Source organism: Chiloscyllium punctatum, chromosome 9 (assembly GCF_047496795.1).
Source record: "Chiloscyllium punctatum isolate Juve2018m chromosome 9, sChiPun1.3, whole genome shotgun sequence".
Lineage (NCBI taxonomy): Eukaryota > Metazoa > Chordata > Chondrichthyes > Orectolobiformes > Hemiscylliidae > Chiloscyllium > Chiloscyllium punctatum.
Window position 1 is genome coordinate 92,922,113 of NC_092747.1, and position 16,800 is coordinate 92,938,912.

Below are 16,800 nucleotides of genomic sequence, written 5' to 3' on the forward strand. Positions count from 1 at the left end.
ATTAAAATAGGAGCCCAGTACTAGACAGTGGAGAATATAAATTAAGAAAAGGGAGATAAGAAAGCACCTCCTCCCCACCTCACCTAACTCACCATTCACCAACCTAACTCTATTTGGAATCTGCACTTCGCTTGCAAGCTGCACAGAGACCCCTATATTTGTAATCTTAATATGTACAATGCAAGACTGAACCAGTTTACCTAATTAACTAATTATCCACACTCCAGAAGTGCTTGTTTACTTTGTCTACGGCTGGAAGAAATTTCTTGTCTTACTTTAATTCTTAGCCCAGTAAAGATCTGAAAAAATCTAAAAATGTAGATCACATTTTCAGGAATATATTGTAATTTCATAACTCAGCACTCAGCAATGAATATGGAATAAATGACACAGAATTTGATGATGCGTTATATACACATGCTGTCTTTCCCTTTTATCAACCTGTTGAATGTGTTATTACTCAACTCTATTACTATCACATCGTGAGGTGGAACTTAAACCTGTGTGTCAAACATTGTTGGGTGTTCACAGCCATCTAAAATCAAACTTGGTACAGAGAATTGGGATAGTATCCTATTATAACTCTCTTAATGACCAGATTTCTGTTCTTGCAGTACCACTCAATATTAGAAGTTCAGAAAGCAAACAAGTGAAACAGCATAATCTCATTCCTGTAAACATTATATTCTTCAGAAGTTTCAAAGGTTTAAGTTTCACTTTTTTTAAATTGATTTTCCTTATCGTGTCTTTCGTTTCTCTCCATTAATCAAATATTTATTTTCCTCAAACCCCATCAAACTGCAGCAATCCATATCCAATTCACTGTTGTTGGCTCTGTGTGCTTCTTTTTTTTAATGAAATCTCACAAGTTGAGGAGATGTCAGGGTTGCCCCAACTTTTGCCAAGCTCTTACATGTCCTGTCTCTTGCACTGTGCTGATGTCAGCTCTCACTGCCAATGATACACAGCCAAAGATAATCTTTTTTTATATATAGAATCCATACAGTGTGAAAGCAGGCTGTTTAGCTCATTAAGTCCACATACCACCTCATTTACCCTATGCAGGATTGAGCAAAAATCCCCACCATTGAAAATACTGAACTAAACCCTGGATTTTTCAAACTTTTGAAAGAAAGGGGTTGCAGCTGAGCTGAGCTCTTGGAAAAATACCCAGGCATAGAGGTGGCTATTTGGAACCATTGTTCAGACCGAAAATCCAATTCACACCTCAAATCCAAGAGAACAATCAACCAGACACCACACTCTCAACTGAAACTAAGTTTTACACCTCGGGTTACCTAACACAGATATTATGGAACCTAAACAGATATCAGACATTCAACTTCAAACAATATTAATTCACAGAGATATCAGGCATTCAACTTCAATCAAAATACATTCGCACAAACTCCTAACTGTCAGGAAGCTAATTGACCTCCAAGTGCACACCGACGGTAATCACCAATTTTGCGTGAAGAGGCGGCAATTAGTGTATTTGCAGGCCCAGAATTCACCTGAAGGAACTACCGCTCTGAGAGCTATCCTCATGGCTATCTCTAGAAGAGGGATTCCAAGCAGCTATCTCTCCAAGAGCTGATTCACCAGCAGTTATTCCCACACGGCATTCCAAACAACGATCCCCAGAAGAAGAGTTCCAAAAGTTAATTATTTCCAAGAGCTATCTCCAGAAGGGGTATCTCAACAGCAATTCAGAAACTTACAATCCCAGGCCTGCTCCGGACCAGGGGAACCAACAGCAACTAACTGATCTAAGGGCCGCCAACCTCTGAAAACCACAACCCAACCGACACCACAAGGCCTCAGACACATCCTAAGGTGAAGATAAGCTTGCAAAACCTCCAGAGACTAATGAAAACAAAGTACTTACTCGATAAATCCAATACGTGTCCTATGTCATCAGTGGACTCAACCCAGACTGAAGGCCTACACCATCTGAAGTCTTCATTGAGGCATTGGGTATGGCAAGCGGGAATGGCCAACTGTACTTCAAAATCACGATTTCATTATCCCTCCCAGTGGTGAGCTTAAACTTCCGAGACTCCAAGATTTCCAACCGAGCTAGCAAGTAGGGGAAGGTGGGTGGTGACAGTACAGGGAACCCCAAAGTAGGAAGCTTGATTGAAGAGTCTGTGATTAAAATTGTTGTTTAGGTCCAAATAGTGTTTAATCTGTACTTAATTTAATAGCGTATTCAATTACTGTCCTCTGTATAATTGTATTAAGTTCACTGTTTATTACATTTGCTTTTATTTCTTGTATCGTATTTACCTTTTGTGTTTAATAAATGCAAAGATTCTTTTACCTTAAAACACCTATCTACAGACTTCTTCATTTCACATTCCTAAATAAATGCAGTGTCAGGACCAGAGGTCTGGAAGTGATTTGAACCACCTAAAAATCAACAAATTACTGATTGCAAACCAGAACCCTACATTTATCCCAGCATTTCCCAGGGCTAGCCTATCTAGCCTGCACACTGGGCAATTTATCATGGCCAATCCATCTAACCCACATATATTTGGATTGTGAGAGGAAACCCACGATCACACAGGAAGAATGTGAAAACTCCACATAGACAGTTGCCCAAGGGTGGACTTAAACCGAGGTCCACTGAATCAAAATCACATTGCAGCATGTGGAACTTCAACAGTGCTCACTTGTGCACATAAAGAAGTGACATGATAAATTCCCAATGCATGTGGCATTTAAACCCATGACTCCATAGAGACTGGAGCCTAAATCCAAGCTCTTAGACCACTACTATTGCAGCTGAAGACTGATAAATAGGTCCATAAATAGGGCCAGCCTTTCGATGCTACTCTCCAACACATTCTGGGCTACCTGCTATTTCCACCCATAATAACGTTTGAAGAGATTGGGCATTAAATATAATATTTAATAAATGGTTCTGAAATGTACTATGAATGCATGAAGAAAAACAAATTTGGCTTAATTATTACATGCTTACTTTTTAAAGCACAACATAGAATTTGGTTGCATAAATGAGTTGATTTCATCATAAATTTCTTTACGAGTGCTCCGCTGGATTTAGACTTGGTACAATACCATATAGCATTGAAGACCTAAGCTTTAAATAGTATCATCATCCTGACCTGACTATCTTGTCACACAGTCTTTCCTTAAACACTCCTGATTAATATCATGGCTGTAATCCACTGTTGTAATAGTATGTTTTGATTAATGAAATAATTCTTTGGCCAGCTCTTTATGCACAATGATTAATGCTAAGATTCCTTTACCGTGCCCTCAGATTGAGTATTACACATTCAATATGTTTGCCATATGGTACACTTGCATTTATTGACTTACCTTCTCCAGGCACACTGACTGCACTTATTTCTGATTCAGTCACTGCCATTTCACGGAATTAGCTTTAGTCCTGCCTGAATTCCATTTGCAGTTTTGCTGCATCATTCATGTTAGCAACAACACAGAAATTCTTTGATTAGCCACTATGCGACTGAGGCACTGACTAATCAGTCACTCAGATAGTCCCTGCGAAAGGAAAAGAAAATGAATAAAAAGGGAAACTGTTAATTAGTTAATGCCTCCAATGAGACAATGACTGAACCTTGTTTGATGGAAAGCCATTTCTTCTGTCTTTGTTTGTTAGACATTGTCTTTTGTTTATTCATCGCATGGATTTGACACATTTTATTGTCAGGCTCCTAATCTGTAGATTTGATATACTTTGTGTCCAATGTAACTGCTTTTCAAACTCATTTACTATCCTCACTCAAAAGAAGTCCTGTGTATACAATGCCTTTGGCATAAAGCAAAACACTTCTCTGTAATCTATGCCCTTGGAAATCCAGTTGGCACAAATAGTGATGCTGACAGAAATTGAGTGAGGGGCAGTAGTGTTGCTTGGGTTGTGTACATATCCAAATCTGGTTGTTGCCAGGGTCTGAAAATCAAAAGTTACGTTGGCAGAATTGTGATATCTGTTAAGAGTTCAGATCAAGTATTTACATATACCATTGATTCTACATAATCACCACTCAGATTTTGTGTCAAAGCCTCAAAGGTGAGTGAAATTTTTATTAAAGGTATTTGAACTTCCAACTGTTGTTGGTGCTTTCTTCAAACCATATCAGAGAAGAGTCATATTGGATGCAAAATGTTAACTCTGTTTCTCTCTGCACTGTTGCTGCCAGATCTTATGACTTTCTCCAGCTCTTTCTGTTTATATATCAGGTCTCCAGCATTCACAGTACTTTGTTTTGTTACCTCGATTACAGAGTTGAGCAGGAAAAGAAACACAGGCACAGCATTTTCCATAAGTATAGCACGGCCACCTGTAATCAAAATCAGTATGATACCAATTTTTAAGTAACGGGCACTTCTTTCTCACAGGACAACGTCAGTGTTAGACAATTTGGTCATCAAGGTCATAGATACTTTCAGCAGTATGACCAATGAATTCATTTTATGATCAGTTGCAAGGTGAGAACAGAGCACAACTCTCTTTAACTACTGTGTGTTTCTGAATCTGAAGTACAATTGTCCTCGTGTTTGCATTTAAGCTATCAGATATCATGGAGCGATAAAAGCTATCTTTATCTGAATGCTGACATTGAATCCACCAATGGAAAATCATGCAGGATAATTAATGCTTGCTTCCTCAAAAATACACACAACATCTTTTAAGGCTACCCAGCCGAGATTCTTACTTGAGACAGGAATAAAGATGACAAGAATGACACAAAGGTTACCTTTTAAATTTGTACTTCGTGTACATCCATCAACCACAGACAGAAACATACAGCAGATGAAATAATGCCTCTGTCATACCAGAATCTGCAGACATGCTTTTGATATTGTGAGGTAGATTTATATGTTTCAGCTGATAGCAGATAACCTTACAATATATACTCTACTCAACCCACAAAGTAGTGCCCTATCCTCCACCCCAATGCCCAGCATCCTGCCACTGAAGATTCCGGAATGACTGCTAGCTGCTACATGGTTCTGAAATGGACCCATCTTTTTATTTAAATTATGGCCTGTATGTCAAAGTTATGACACAGATAAGAAAAATGCCACTAAAGAATTAGTAGAAACATCAATAGCAAGGAAGACACTATAACTACTTCCCTTCTGCAAAAAACAATGCTATACCATGTCTTAAATAAGCAGACTCTGTGATAACAGTGTCAGAACCATGCTCTACTTATGTATATATTCACATCTTTCTGAACATTAAACCAAGATCTTGCCTATCTTCCCAAGTGAATGTATAAGAAACCATTGTTGTACTTCAAAGAGCAGTGCCACGCCCTAATGTTTTGGTCAAATATTTATTCCTCATCCACGTAATATATTATCTGATCATTATCTCATTCCTATGTATATGATCTCGTTCTGTGCGCATTGCCTTTTAACAACGGTGACTACATTTCAAAAATGCAACTTCATAAAATTTTTTGGCATACCCTGAGGTTGTAAAATAAACTATACGCTGCCCTTTTCAAATTTCCGTACACCTTCTGCTCCCCGTATGGCAAATCTAGCCATCTTATGCTAACTTGATGATGGGCAGGATGTTTATTTCTTTTGGATGTGAATGTGTTGATAGTTCAAGTGCATTCAATCCTGATGTGTTTATACTTTGCTTCTGCAATGTCAATGTGAATTATGTGTGGATATATTAAGTTTTCCGACCTGTTACAGGATTTACTGGCACCCTGTTCGAATTCCAGTGGCAGTAGATTTCTTCCTGATCAAAACAGAATTTCTTTTTCTTACTCACAAGTTACATCCAAGCCAGAGCAATTTGATACATAATTACATAACTCCCTTGTGCTACAACAGATATTTATCTGCTCCTACAGTTCTCCTGGATCTAAGTGATCATGCTGCATCTCAGCAGTTGACAACAGGTATCCCTAAAGTGACATTGGATCTGACTGTCTGCCCATGGACGGCAATATACGAAAAGCAGTGGCTCTGAAGACAACTGAGAAATTCCATACACTGTGTACCAAACAAAAAACTGAAGGCTCCAAAAACTAATTTTTGCATCAAATAATTCTTGACTATATCTACAACTTTCTATCACATTATAGTGGCATGTATGTCTCTTGCAACAAATTTGTGATGAGAACTTCAGGTGTAAGCATTTGTTGTTGTACAAGACAGCCAAGACCTGAAATGATTAGCTGAGATCACACAATATGCCTATAAAGACATAAGGGGCTGTTGCTGGGAGGAAAGAACTAGTGTCTTAGAATTGCAGTTTTATTGCCAGAGTTTTCAGTGTTTGTTTACAGCAAGTAGATAAAGTAGTAATATATTCTTAATCTTAAATTGAATTTAAGAGTAATGTATGTTTCTTCTTCAGTTGAACTTAATGTCTAATAAGAAACAGTCATGTGTCATAAATGTAGTGTAACTAGCTATTAAGTACCATATAACAAATATATTTATTATTCATCAAGATTGAGCCTATCTCCTGTCAAAATCCTTCACCAAATTGGTATTAATAGATTAGACTATTGCCACTCAGAAGGTTTGGTGGCAGTGAATCTACCATAATATGTTGTTTTTGCTGGTAACCGACATTATAAGTGATGACAGTGGTGAAGGTTATGCCCAGTTATAAGACAGACTTCTCCATTTACATAGTAAGATAAACTGAAGCCTTACTTACCCTCCCAGGTGAACAATAAAGGTCTTGTGGTACTACTTGAAGGAAGAACAGGAAATGCTAATGACAATGCCCTGACAAAAGTTGATCCCCTGATCATCAAACTAAAATAGACTCCCTATTATTATCATATTGTTGTTTCTAGGACTACATTACACACAAATTGGCCGTAATGTTTCCTAAGTTGCAACAGCAACTATGTATTTTAAAAAAAATACACCGACTGTCAAGTGTTTAGAGACATCCCGAGGATGTGAAAACTGGGAGATAAATGCAAGTGTTTTTGTTTCACACTGGTAAAAGTTGGATGGGAAACAGGGTCTGTTTGGCTGTGTGGCAGAAAGCGTGAATGTTGTGAATGAAATGGGAAAAGGTCAACTTCAGCTTCCAGCTGAGGGCGGGATTAGTGCTGCTCAGTTTTCACTTGCTGGCTTATTCTGTGGGAGAAAATTCCCTAAAGTTGTGTTCACAGACTGAAAAATGCAATCGTAATTAAACCAAGGAATAATGCTCCCAGAAATGTATAGCTGTGTTTACAGCTGAATAACACACTGACAATTATTTCAATGGTTGGTATAGAGGGTTTCAGTCCAAACAAGTGCAAACGTTGAAATAAGACATTCACAATTCAACTTGCATGTCTAATTAAAATTATTGCTGGCATCCCTCCATCTGCTGCTTTGCTGCCTCCTACTTTGGAAATGTCCATTTTTTGAACCTTGTTGATCTGCATGAGTATTGCTATTCTACGTCTCCAAGGCAACAAGTAACTTCCCTGGACTGATCACCTTCCTAGTGCTTCAAGCGATGACACCTTCCCAAGGCAACAGCCCCTATTAATTAAGCAATCTGTTCATTACTTAAAAAAAACTGTCTAAAAGCTTCAGTTTAGCAATTCATGAGATGCCTTCCTTAGTAATCTACTTCAGTAAGAATGCCTTATTAGTACACATCATGCATGCACTGTCAATTATTGTGGCATCTGAGAGAGCATTTGTATTTTCACTGTGAATGAAGGAAACACCAAAAAATAAAGGATTCCTTATGGAAATTAAATCGACTGGACACAGTAATTGGATGTATTGATGCAAGATGTGTACTGTGGAATGTGCCTTTTGAAAATATATCCACCTACACATTTTCAATGGTTTGACACCTCTGTTAAATAATAGAGGAATTTCATTAAAATGTATTGATGCACCCATTCCCATTGCACAGCACAATGTCAACCCCATTTGCAAGTTCATTTGTACATTCACATGAGCCATATTTTGCAGTAAATCCCTGAGGATCTTGGTCAGACTGGATCATCTTCTCTGAATCCATATTGACGATGTTTGATATTCATGTTTTATAGAAAATTTCACAACTGTGTGTGTGTGCGACAATTAGTATTGTTACTGGACAAAGATTTGAACTAAGGCTGATCTGTCTGTTGTTTTACAATTGCACATGGGTATTTTGTTGTCTAATTCCAATCTATACCATTATTTATCTTGGGATTCTCCTGATAGTGATTGACATGGATTCTAAAAACTTATCTCTGTTTACTTTTGTTTCAGTAAAGCTTACCTCAGCTTAGTAAGTTATTAATGATCAGAATCAGTTGTAGCTGAGATGAGACTGTAATCAATGCAAGGCTGAGCATGATGTGAGTTCTTGGATTTAAGATGTATGTTGCTGTTTTAAGAAAAGGTAAAAAGGGCAAAGGTTTCAACCCCGGAATGAGCACCACAATTCCTCACGGTAGTTCGAAAACAGGTATTAAAACCTTCAATAAAGTTTAGGTCTCTTGTGGTGTAGTGGTACTCTCCTTATCTTTGAACCATAAGGTCCTGGTTTATGTCCCACGTTCTCCGGACTGTGTCATAACACATTCGAACTGGTTGATTTGAAAACATCTATGCAGAGGGCCTACTGCCTTTTGTTGGTGGATGTTCTAGATGCCTGCTAATATTGATCAGTCAAGGTTAATATAGTTTTCTCTGGGTGCAAGGCATATGCCCCTACTTTCCATCAGAAAAACAGATTCACCAATTAGCAACTTATACATCAAACATTAGAAATGCTGAAAATACTGAAAATCTCATAAAGGATAGAAAATGTTGGCAATACCCAAAGCTTCAGGCAACCTCTGTGGAGAAAAAGACAAGTCAACATGTTCCATGTAACGTTTCTACCCCTCTCACTATTGATACCTGTCTTATGTCAACAATATTACCATTGCCATTCATCAATTATAAGCTTTCTTAAGATTTAATATTATTAATATGAATATTAAGGAAAAGGAGCTTTAAAATGCTTAAGTGCAGTTCTTTGAGCTTGCACTGAGTTTCATTAGAGCAGTGTAAGAGACAGACAGAACATGAGAATGGGATAAGGTGGAAAGAGAGCTTTGATGTTGCATATGCAGACAGAACATTTGCCAATTAAAGCAAATACAAATTCTGCACCTTTTCAGTGGGTTGAATTGGGAGCTGTGGGTGCAAAGATCTAGCAATCTTTGGTTCCATTAAAAATGATACTTGGATTGAAATGCCCAACTTATTTTGTGATCCATTTAGCTTATTCTAACCATGCAATTAAATAAACTTCACACCCTACGGTGCATTTTCAATGGGTTCAGTGGTGATATACCATTTTTGTGAAGTTAAAAGTGAAGTGGGCTGTCTCTGTGGGCAAATTCCTGATACACAGGATGAATCACACAGCTACTCCTTGCCTGAAGTTGCAAAAGGGTTAGCATAAATTGCAAAAATACCAGTGATGGTGACTAGCCTTGTTGTTTATATAACTAGTTATTCTGAAAAAAAAGTCCCCAAAATATTTGAAAACATTTGTTGCTTGTAAAAGCCCAAATGTGCTATTTGAAGAAAACTTCACTTCTTAATGGGGAAAAGCAAAAGATCTGTCAGCATCTGTGTCAAGAAAGACAGACAAAATTGATGATATTTCAAATGTTTTGCACCATAGATATTGTCAGGTCAGCTGATAATTTGCAGCAACTCTTAAATGGGCGGTACCTCACGTTTTGTCTCCTGCCATCTGTATCTTCTAAGTGTATGGGCTCTTTTGGAACTAACCTGGGGTATGTATAAGGGTAGCCACCTTCTGGTCTAACAAGATGAGTCTTGTTGAGCGAACAAGATACAGTTCATTGCATGTCTACAAATAACCCACAGGTTATGAGACTAGGATCGATATTATTGCAAAAAATGTTTGGAGGCCCTGGACTTATATCTAACTCCCACAGGTCCCTACCGTACTCTCATTGTGTGTGTGTGTGTAGATTCCAGGCTCTAATTAGTTGCTATGTTATTAGGGACTTATCTTGTTGGCAGCTTTTGACATGTTATAGCTGATGCAAAGATTCCTGCAGCATGCTGGAATTGTGATTGCTGTTGCTACCAAGATGTTGGGCATTCACCTACATGATGCATTGATGGTAATCCCACATTAATGGTACTATGAAAATTAAAATGAAAATTAACTGATTTGAGTTCATGTGAGGTAATGTCAATTGAACCATGACACTACACCAGGGTGAAATCTGCAATCAACGCAAACCCTGATTTTCGCTCTACTTGTCTATCAGAGCAAAAATGAAACTAAGAATGTTTTCTGTGTTTAGAAAATCTCAGCAGCAATCTTTGTGGATCAGTGCAATTCAGATTATGAGACATTGCTTATATCCTCACCAAGCTTTCAAAAGGAAGGCAGGTGGACAAAAATGAAGAGCCACTATCTCATTCACAGTCTCATCCAATGCTATTCTCGAGTCAAAGAGTCATACAGCACAGAAACAGATCCTTCAGACCCAACTCATCCATGCCAACCAATTTTCCCAAACTAAATTAGACCCACGTGCTTGCACTTGGTTCATATCCTGCTATTCTTTTCCTATTTATGTACATATCCAAATGTATTTCAATTGTTGTAAATGTATCTGCATCTATTACTTCTTCATGAAGTTCATTCTACTTATGAACCACCCACTGTCTGTAAAAGCTGGACCTCAGGTTCCTTTTAAATCTTTTTTGCCTCACCTTAAAAAATGACAGGTTTTGAACTCACCCATCCTCATGAAAAGACCTTTGCTATTTACCTTATCAATGCCCCTCATGATTTTATAAACCTTTCTAAGGTCATCCCTCAACTTCCTATGCTCCAGTGAAATAAGTCCCATCCTATCCAGCCTCTACTTATAACTCAAACCCTCCTGAACAGGCAACATCCTTGCAAATCCCTTCTGAACCTTGTCCAACTGAATAAGTTCCTTCCGATAACAGGGCGACCAGAACTGCACACAGTCCTTCAAATGTTGCCTCAGAAATGTCCTGTACAATCACAACATGACATCCCAACTCATTTACTCAATGGTCTGAGCCATGAAGTCAAGATTGCTAAACACCTTCTTAACCAACCTGCCTACCTGTGATGGAACTTCCAAGGAACTATATACCTGCACCCTTGGGTCTCTCTGTTCTACAACACTATTGAGGGTCCTGCCATTAACTGTATAAGTCCTGCCCTTGTTTGTTTGACCAAAGTGCAATATCTCACATTTATTCAAATTTCATCTATCACTCCTCAGCCTATTGACCCTACTGATCAAGATCCCTTGGATAGCTTTCTTTTCAGTTGACTATAACACTAATTTTTGTGTCATCCACAAATTTACTAACCATGTCTCTGAAATTCTCATCCAGATTGTTTATATGAATGACAAACAAAAGTGGACCCAGCATCAATCCCTGTGGAACAGCACTGGTCACAGATCTCCAAACACAGTTGTGACTGAAGATAAATGAAGTCAATTGTTTCCTGAATAGTTTGTGCAGATATAGTCTCTTATTGAGAGGTCTTCATTCCCTACTTCTTCCCCCTCTTCCAACATCTTGTCTTATTCATTGTAATCTGTCTTTATCCTTCAGGTCATGCTCAACTTCAAGTGAAAGTAAAAGAACATAAGAGCCAGGAACTGTACTAAGCAATTCAGCCCCTCAAGCCTGCTCCCAGAATATGATGATAGCTGATTTTATCTCAGCCTCAACTCCATCTCCCTGTATGGTCTCCATAATCTTTCAATCATTACTAATTTTAGAAACCTCCTTGTTAAATTTATTCAATGCCATGGCATCCACCAAACAATGGGGTGTTCCATTGATTCATGACCCTCAGAGAGAAGTAATTTCACCTCATCTCTGTTTTAAAACTGCTCTTCTTTACTCTAAAGCTCTGACCTCTCGCACTCTAGATTATCCTACATGAAGAAACATCTCCAAAATCCCCATTATCTATTTGACTTGTTACATCTTTGAAGAAATCTAGTAAATTAGTCAAACATGATTTACCCTTCATAAACCAATATTGACTCTGATGGATTGTGGTTTGACTTTCCCAATGTCCTGTTATTACTTCCTTAATAATGGATTTTAACAGTTTCCTAATGATGGGTGTTAAACTTACTGGTCAATAGTTTCCTGCTTCCTTCCTCCCTGCCTTTTTGAATCAGGGTGTTGCATTGGCATGTTTCCAATCCATTGGAATCTTTCCTGCATTCAGGGAATTTTGGTATACTATAACCAATTGATCCATTATCTCTAATGCCACTTCCTTTGAGATTCTGGGATGTAGGCCATCAAGCCATGTGGATTTGTCTGCCTTCCATCACATTTGTTTGCTCAGTACTTTTGCCCTCATGATGATGATTGTTCTAAGTTCCTACTTTTCTCTAACCTCTGTATTTCCTGTTACTATTGCGATGATACTAATGGCCTTCAGCATGAAAACTGAGATAAAATATCGATTTAGTATCTCTGCTATTTCTGTATTTCCTACTATTAACTCCCCATCTTGTCCTCCAAAGAACCAGCATTCAGCTACTCTCTTCCCTTTTTATAAACTTATGGAAGTTGTTGCAATCGTTTTTTTTAAGTTTTCTTTCATTTGTTACTTTTTCACTTTTTAATCCTTTGTTCACCGTTAAAAGTTTCCCAATCTTCCAGCCTGCCACAGCCTTTGCAATTAGTTTACTGTCTTTGCATTCTTTTTAAAGTCCTTGCTTAGCCATATTTTTTAACCCCTTCTTCCGAACTTTCTTCCTCTCTGTAATGCATTTTACTTGAGAGTTATTGAATATCACCTGAAACATTTACCACATCAACTGTCCAACCTTTTAGACATCCTGCCCAGTCCACTGGGGTCAAATCTGTAATCATGCCTAATTAATTACCTTTGTTTACCTTCAGAGCACTAGTGTGGAACTTCAGCTTCTCGTCTTCAAACCAAATTTGAAATTTTAGAATGCAATGATCACCCTTCCCAAGAGGATCATTTGCTATGAGAAACTCTACCAGCCAACATGGCACGTAAAATGGCCGCTTATCAAAACCATTAATTACACAAAAGATGTGCTAAGAAATCAGGTCAGCATGATCAACCACAGTGTTTAAACATATTTATCCAAGCATTCCTTTTTTCATAAAAAAACCAAATTGCATACCCTATCATTTGCAAGTTACTTGGCATGTATAACCCATACTTCAAATTATAACCTGCATGAAAACATGCTGGTCCTCTGTAGACTGTTCCAATTTTGTCTCTCTTTGCATATGCATTCTACACAAAATCCTGAGGTCTTTTATAAATGAGGAGTTGTCTGCTTATCCAGTTTCATCTGGTTTCTAGTTTGATGTTACTTTTCTGAGGAGCATCATTGCCAAGGTGATTTGCTGTTGTGGTATTTGTTGCTGCTGATCTGTTGTATTTGCTGGGAAGCAATAAACTTCTGGAATTAATGGTTATTCAGCTCCTTATCCTGTTGGCAAAGACAAGTTTGCCCAATCAGCTATATAGTGTGAAGAAGCAGTTTCTTCAGTTAAACACCGAGGCATGCAATCGTAACAATAGACCTGTTTGAATATTTATACTGTGGATGATCAAAGTGACAGGCAGAAGTTCAAAATTGCCGAGTGAACTAACATTTGTGTGCAGTGAGTGTTTGCACACGTGTTGGTTTGCCAACTCAGCTCTGACAGCCATTTGGCAGCATTATCAAAGTCGAATTCCACTTTCTGTTATTTAATTATGTTCTTGTCAGTCACTCCTTCAGGCTTCAGTAGCTTTTATCCATTGCACCATTAGTTTGGGTGCAGTGTGACATTAGTTCCTGGAGTGCACTATTTTGCAAGCCTTTAGTCAATACATTTTCCCATTGTTTTCACACAAGCATGATGGATCCAATTGATTTTTTGATTTTTCCTTTGGCAGTCTTCACCAGTGTCTCAGTCTTTCCTTTGATTGGGGATAGTGTAAATAAGATGCGTAAGATTATTTTTCATTCTTTCTTGAGATAGGGATTGACTGCTTGGCCAGTACTTATTAGACATTTACAGTTGTCCTGGAAAAGATGATAGTGAACTGTCTTCTTTAACCGTAATGGGCCATTTGATGTAGGTAGACTCATAATATATTCAGAGAGGGAGCTCCAGGATTTTGACGCAGGAACAGTGATCTATTTTGAAGTCTCATGGTGATTGTGTTGGAGGGGAGTTTGCAAGTGGTAGCTCCCTCATATTCAGAAGTGAAAGGGATTTTCATTAGATTTTCATGGGGTTAAAGCCTGACAAATTCTCAGAGTCTGATAATCTACATCCCAGAGTACTAAAGGGAGTGGATCTGGAAATATCAGGTGCATGGTGATCACCTACCAACATCTATAGATTTCAAAACAGTTCCTACAGAGTGGAGAGTTGCAAATGTAACCCTACTATTTAAAATAAAAGGACAGGAGAAAATTGTGATTGGCACTCTAGGTAGTATACCATCAGTGGTGGGGAAAATGATTACCTATTATAAAAGATGTGATAACTGAACAGTTAGAAGGCACTAATGGAATTAAATAAAATCAGCATTGGTGTATTAAAGGGCATGCTTTACTAATCTTCTGGAATCCTTTTTTTATTTTGACAAAGTAATTAATAGAATAGATAAGGAAGAATTAATGGATGTGATGTATTTGGCTTTTCAGAAGTCTTTTGAAAAAGTCCTTCATAAGCAGTTAATAGGTAAAATTAAAGGGTTAGGATTAGAGATAATATGCCAACAAGGACTGGAAATTGGTTGACAGACCAGAAACAAGGAGTGGAAATAAATGGTTATTTTTCTGGGTGCAGACTAATGGCATGCCACAGGGTCTTAATATATACTTCTGAATGACTTGGATGAGGGAAGCAAATGCAGTAATTCAAAGCTTGCTGTTGATAAGTGGAATTGTGAGTTGTGAGGTAAGGAGGGTTCAGGATAATTGAGTCAAGTTGACTGTGTAGGTGGCACATGGCAGATTAAGTATAACACAGATGAATGTGAAGGTATACACTTCTGTGTGAAAAAAAAGAAAGAATATTATTTAAATGGAAATTTTGAATATATAAAGTAATCTAAGCGTCCTGTACACCAGTTAATGAACGTAGACAGAAAGGTGCAGTAAACAATTAGGAAGGCAAATGGTATTTTGGTTCTGATTACAAGAGGATTTGAGTTCTTAAGTAGGGATGTCTTACTGCAGTTATACAGAGCCTTTGTAAGCCTACATCTGGAGTACTCTGTGCAGTTTGAGTCTCCCTTCATTCTGGGATGGCAGGATTTTTGTTTAAGGACAGGTTTGTTCCACTGGCTTTGTATTCACTACAGTTTAGAAGAATGAAAAGGGATCTGATAAGAATGTGTACATTTCTAACAGGCTGGATAGTTTAGATGCAGGGAATGTGTTTTCCCTGGTTGGGGATTCTAGAACCAGGCACACAGTCTTAGAAAAGAGTAGGCCATTTAGGTCTGAGATGGGGAAACAGTTATTATTTCAGAAGAAGGTCAATCTGTGGCGTTCTGTACCATAAAAGGCTGTACAGACCAGGTCACTAAGTTTATTTAAGAGATAGATAAAAGTTTAGATATGAAAGACATCAAGGACTATTGAGAAAAATATAGTGTTGAGACAGAGGACCTGCCATGATCACATTGAATGGTGGAGCAGATTCAAAAGACTGAATGGTCTACTCCCACTTCTGGTTTCTATGCTTCTGTGTCAAAACTTGTGCTGAACCATCAAAGATCCACATTTCTAACCTTAGGATTATCATTGACAAAGCAGATGAAAATGATTGAGCAGAGGACACTATCCTGAGGAACTCCTACAGAGTTGTCCTGCAGCTGAAATGACTTGAACTCCAATCACCACAACTATCTTTCAATGTGCAGAATATGACTTTAACCAGTGGAGATATTTCCTCTGATTCCCATTCATTCCAGTTTTGATGGGGCTTCTGGGTAACAGCACTTGGTCAATTGCAACCTTATCATAGGCAGTCACTCTCACCTCAGTCTGGAATAAAGCTCTTACTTATTCCATGTTTGATCCATGGCTGTAAAGAGGGCAGGAGCTGAGTGGCCTTGACAGTAATCAAACTGGGAATCTGTAAGCAGGTTATTGCTGAGAATGTGCTGCTTGATAGTACTGTTGATGACACCTTTACTGATGATCATGAGTAAATTTTTGAGACAGTAATTGACCAAGTTGGATTTTTCCTGCTTTTTGTATACAGGACATACCTGGCAATTTGTGACATTGTTGGGTATATGCTAGTTTTGTAGTTGTACTGGAACAACTTGGCTAGGGGCATGACAAGTTCTTGAGCATATGTCTTCAGTACTACTGCCAGCATGTTGCCAGGGTCAATAGTCTTTGCAATCTCAAGTGCCTTCAAACATTTCTAGACATCACGTGGAGTTAATTGAATTGGCTGAAGATCTGTGATGGTGGTGGCCTCTAGAGGAGGCTGATATGAATCAAAATATTAATTTATATTGTCTGTTATTTTCCAGTTCCCTGTTATTGATCCAAGGTCCCAAAGGATCCTTTCACATCCAGCAGAGATTTTCCTGATCATCTACTGTGTCTGTTGCTCTCGATGTGGTCTCCTCTACATCGGAGAGAAAGGACGCCAACTCGCGGAAGATTTTAGAGAACATTTCCGGGACATATGTACCAAACAAGCTTACTACCCTGTGGCTGACCACTTCAACTCCCCCTCACACTCTGCCAAGGAGAT